The sequence below is a fragment of the Rhinichthys klamathensis genome, unplaced genomic scaffold, assembly GCF_029890125.1.
Source record: "Rhinichthys klamathensis goyatoka isolate OS25496 unplaced genomic scaffold, OSU_Roscu_1.1 h1tg000180l_1, whole genome shotgun sequence".
Classification (NCBI taxonomy): Eukaryota; Metazoa; Chordata; class Actinopteri; order Cypriniformes; family Leuciscidae; genus Rhinichthys; species Rhinichthys klamathensis.
In genome coordinates this window covers 78,022-84,132 of record NW_026606708.1, presented here as the reverse complement: position 1 = coordinate 84,132, position 6,111 = coordinate 78,022, and positions in this window count along the sequence as shown.

Here is a 6,111-nt window from a genome sequence, read left to right as displayed (position 1 = left end):
ATCCAACGTCTGTCCAAAGGTGGATGTTGACGTCAACCTGACTTTCATTTACAACCAAAATGCAACCCATGCAACCAAAATCATCCCCTGACTGACGTTACTACTTTCTACTCAAGGACCTTGACAGAATTGTAGTGGAGTAAAAAGTACGACATTTGTCTTTCAAATGTAGTGAAGTTAAAGTAAAAAGTTTCCAGAAAAAATAATACTCAAGTATGGATACTCAAAAAGTGTACCTAAACTCAAGTAAATGTACTTTGTTACTGTCCACCTCTGAGTGTTATTCACCTAGCATTTCCCTGTGATTTTAGGGATAAGTTAGGGGTAGGGATAGGGTTAGGACTAAACTTTTGGACAAAATATGTTGATCCAGGAACATGTCTTACTTGGCAAAATCACGTTGACTAACAGATAATGTGACTGTAGCTTGGCTTCGTTCAGCATGCACACAGGTCAGTCAGACTACATTTGCTCTCAGTACTGCAAAAGACAGAGGTCACACGGAACGTGTATTAAATCCTTCAAATATCCGATTACGCATAGTGTCGTATACTTTGACACATAGATAAAGACTGTATCTCGACTACGTTAAAAACCTGCTGCAGCTCAAACATATTGAATACGAGTGCTTCAGTTACACTGCTGCTTTGTTTACGTACATACTGCTTGTGTGTGCGTTCTGAAACAGGCCTAAACATGATGTTCTGTAAAAGTGAAAGTATTGTAATCTGTCAAACATTCAGTGTTTCCTGGGGAAGCTAAGTACAGTTTGATCTAATAAGGAAGCAGTTGTGCACAATAAGGTTTCTCAGATTGCTTTGAATGCGGACCATTATAACTAATCGTTACAGTACGATAATTCAAGCCTTTTAACAGTGGCCTTAAACACACTTAATATGACCCTAGAGGATCAGGGCGCTGATAGAGAGATATAGAAACAGAGGGATAGAGAGAGATCAGTGCTGCCTGCAGCCTCATGTCACCAGCAAATAAATAGGCATCATGGTATCTGACTAATGCCACCGATCGGGCCCCGCTGAGTGGTCTGTTTGGGTCTGCCCTAATTCCGCTGGCGGGTGAGAGGGTGCATGACCCTGATTAGGATCCAGGTTGCAAACGATGATTTATTAAACCAGGTTCAGAGAAGTTGGTTACAGGCAACTCTCAAAACCATTTTGGGTTTGCACGGCATGCACCGGCAGCCACAGTTCTGAGAAGAGTTATTTTTTGAGGCCGAATAAAAGGTCAAATGAATGATCTCACAGCGTTCTACTATTCACCTAATCCATCAGATGAAGAGAACTCAGGATTTAAGTTCTCTTAGATGATTTTAAAGTAAATTATATCCGAAAGGGTTTCTAATTGGGTTAAATGTATTAGTTGGATGGATGAAGATGTGGAAAATGATACAATCTGACATGTCACATTGGGTGGCCAGTGCCCTCATAACTCTCTGCTCTGTATATACGTATCAAAAGTTTGTGGTCTGTAATGTGCAAAATGTGCTGTAATCAGACAGATTGATTGTTGCTAGACAAGAGGCCATTGTTGTCATGATGTCAAATAATAGTGCAAAATCTTAAACACTTTTCTTCATCTTATGCCATAACTTTATTGTAACTTTGATTTATTTTAATCAATACTGTAGTCTTAGCATAGCGAGCACTGTTTTCTAAATTTTTCACACACACACACACACACACACACACACACACACACACACACACACACACACACACACACACACACACACACACACACACACACACACACACACACACACACACACACACACACACACACACACACACACACACACACACACACACACACACACTTGTTGTGTTTTCATGTTTTATGGGGACTTTCCATAGACATAATGATTTTTATACTGTACCGACTGTATATTCTATTCCCTTACACTAACCCTATCCCTAAACCTACCCATCACAGGAAACATTCTGCATTTTTACATTTTTAAACAACATCACTTAGTATGATTTATAAGCTGATTTCCTCATGGGGACCAAAAAATGTCCCCACACGAACAAGGATTTCGGATATTGCCATCCTTGTGGGGACATTTTGTCCCCATAACGTAGGGTTTACCAGGCCACACACACACACACACACACACACACACACACACACACACACACACACACACACACACACACACACACACACACACACGTGCACACACACACACACACACACACACACACACACGTGCACACACGCACACACACACACACACACACACACACACACACACACACACACACACACACACACACACACACACACACACACACACACACACACACACACACACACACACACACACACACACACACACACACACACACACACACACACACACACACACACACTATACTGTACAAAGAAAGGTGAGGAAAACATTTGATGTTAAATGATATTTTAACATATATAAGACCATGAAGGAAGACAGAAACCAAAAGCTCATTCCTGTACTCATAGAGAAATGGACAGAGATGAAGGGAATGGGAAAAGGGGGGAATGAAGAGAGGTGAGGAAAGAGAAGAGAAGAGAGGAGTGTTGGGTTTCTGAGTGGCCTGGCGGGCATTTTTATCAGCAAGCCTGATCTTAATCTGAGCAGAAAAGCAGCCTTCTCAGAAACACACACACACACATTCATCTTCATTACTTCTCCTGTCACCTTGTGCTGCTCCAGTGCATGCTGGGGTCTGAACGAGACCCAAAAATCCAGTCAGGACACTGCTAAAGATGCAAACGCACATACATATACACTTGCTCTCAGACTAAAAGATATCAGTATCACAGACCCCCCACTATCAGTGACACCAACTCGCCATTTGTCCATCTGAGTGCCTGCATGTCATCGGATTTTACCATACTCAATTCCTCTCTTCCTTTCTCCATACATCATTCCCTACCTTATTCACCTCCTTAGACTGACATCAGGTGAAGCTCTTCATCAGGTTAATAAGAATTAATGCTGCGAAAGAATCTAAAATAAAATTAAAATAAAGTGGATAGAAATGCATATGTAACATCATGGGAACTTTTCTCACATATATTATACACAATAGTACTCATACACACATACATGCACAGACATGCTAATTCAAGCATATGAGGGCTGCTTCATATCAAGCCAGAAACACTGCATTAGTTTCCTCTGGGGAAATTGAGATATTTAGTGTGTGTGTGTGTGTGTGTGTGTGTGTGTGATAGAAAGATATAGAAAGGTTCTAGGTCTAGGAGGAGCAGCTTTATGGTTTTACCTATGTTTATAAGATTGCAGAGGAAGGCCAGAGGGAGTGACCACAAAACAGAACATAGAGTCCATTACGTGGTACCATATAAAAAATCCCCCTGAGTCAGCACTCAAGAATGCCTTCAACTGATCTTCACTCTCTGTCTATCTATCTATCTATCTATCTATCTATCTATCTATCTATCTATCTATCTATCTATCTATCTATCTATCTATCTATCTATCTATCTATCTATCTATCTATCTATCTATCTATCTATCTATCTATCTATCTATCTATCTATCTATCTATCTATCTATCGTTCTATCGTTCTATCTATCGTTCTATCTCTATCGTTCTATCTATCGTTCTATCATTCTATCTATCTATCTATCTATCTATCTATCTATCTATCTATCTATCTATCTATCTATCTATCTATCGTTCTATCTATCGTTCTATCTCTATCGTTCTATCTATCGTTCTATCTATCTATCTATCTATCTATCTATCTATCTATCTATCTATCTATCTATCTATCTATCTATCTATCTATCTATCTATCTATCTATCGATCTATCTATCTATCTATCTATCTATCTATCTATCTATCTATCTATCTATCTATCTATCTATCTATCTATCTATCTATCTATCTATCATCTATCTATCTATCTATCTATCTATCTATCTATCTATCTATCTATCTATCTATCTATCTATCTATCTATCTATCTATCTATCTATCTATCTATCTATCTATCTATCTATCTATCTATCTATCTATCTATCTATCTATCTATCTATCGTTCTATCTATCTATCTATCGTTCTATCGTTCTATCTATCTATCTATCTATCTATCTATCTATCTATCTATCTATCTATCTATCTATCTATCTATCTATCTATCTATCTATCTATCTATCTATCTATCTATCTATCTATCTATCTATCTATCTATCGTTCTATCTATCTATCTATCTATCTATCTATCTATCTATCTATCTATCTATCTATCTATCTATCTATCTATCTATCTATCTATCTATCTATCTATCTATCTATCTATCTATCTATCTATCTATCTATCTATCTATCTATCTATCTATCTTTCTATCTATCTATCTATCGTTCTATCTATCGTTCTATCTATCGTTCTATCTATCGTTCTTTCGTTCTATCTATCGTTCTTTCTTTCCGGTCCTACTGAGTGTTGACTTTACATCTGTTTACTAAAAATCTGGTTGTACTTTTTTTTTTCCCCAATAGAAAACTTTAGACATTTTATTACTGTAACTTTGCAAGTACGTCAACCAACTCTCATTAGAGTACTGTTAGGTTAGGGGTTAGAGTCAGTAGAATAAGTTATAAGTTGACGTACTTGAAAAATGTCTGTTTTTCCATCAAAATAAACTGATAGCAGACAGTCTATACCAATACTTTATTTATCTGTCGGTGACATGCAGTTGCAAAGTTAATTGTAGTTACTGTAAATGTCTAAAGTTGACTATCGAAATAAAGTGGTAATAAAAGGTTTGCACTCACTGACCATATGAGCATGATAGGAATTGGAGGCCATACATTCTGCACTGATAAGACATTTTCTTATTGTTGATGAATGATTTGTACCGAAATCCTGCTGTTTTTCCACAATTGAAAATACTTTGTATTGAATTAGTCTAATCTTCAAATATTTCGTAAGCTATAGTACAGTATCGTAAGCTGTGTGCATCTAATTAGGTTTATAATGATATTCTGTCTGTCCCTCGGAACTAAGCATAAATCAAAGTGTTGAGCATTCTCTGTAGTTGTTCTGAAACTATGGAATAACTTTCCCTTTCATATTCAGTCGACCCCGTTAGTGGAGATTTCTTAAATCTCCGCTGAAAACACATTTTATTTCATACTGCCATTTGAATTGGGGAATCTTGATCTAATTTTAATTGCACTTTGCATGTGAAGTAACTTTAAAATGTCTGTTAGTGTATATAGTCTTGCCATTGTAGCCACTTTTCTATTTGTAAAGTACAGTAGTAGATAAATAGAACTAAGTTGATTTGATGTATTATGTTATTATGTTATATTGATTACCTGATTACATGTATGAATGAATGAGTGCTGACTCTGCTTGTTGGATTGAGGGTCTTCGGGTCAAATGCATGAGATTCCAGCCCTCTGAAAGGTATGAGTGCGCAAGAGCGAGAGAGAGAGAGAGCAGAAGGCTGGGGGATCATTCAGGTGCCTTTGAAGTTGCTTAGTGACTGTGCGTTTAAATGTACCAATGCTCTCTGAACACACTTAAAAAAATTGAATGGGATTATGGGGTCAGGGTCAAACTATTAAAATATGGACACTCAAAAACCACCTTTCCTGTTCACTTGGTTTCACAGGTTGTTCAGACCAGATCATTGATACTGTGTATTGTTGTTAATGGGAGAGTCGCTCCGACCGGAACATTGAATCAATGAGTCGAATAGCAAACAACTGTATAAGATACAGTATGTCCAGTTTGCTTTGCACAATGAATCATTCAGTGTGTTTTGTGAACCAATCTAACAGGTTCACCGAAAATAATGATTTGATATGTAACATATTCTAAAGTTCACAGTCACATGCCACTTTTCCTGTGAGCTCAAAAAAGGGGATGCGAGTGTATGATATTACTGTAATGACATCACCACAACTATTTTCTGACAAACTGACGGTTGCAACACTCCCCAGTCTCCCACTTGTTTCAGATCGTTCAGAGAACATTTAAAAGTAATGATCCCATAATGTTTTCAAAATGATCAAATGGAATGTTCCCTTAACGTTAATTTTTTTACATTTTAAAAACTGGACGGTTT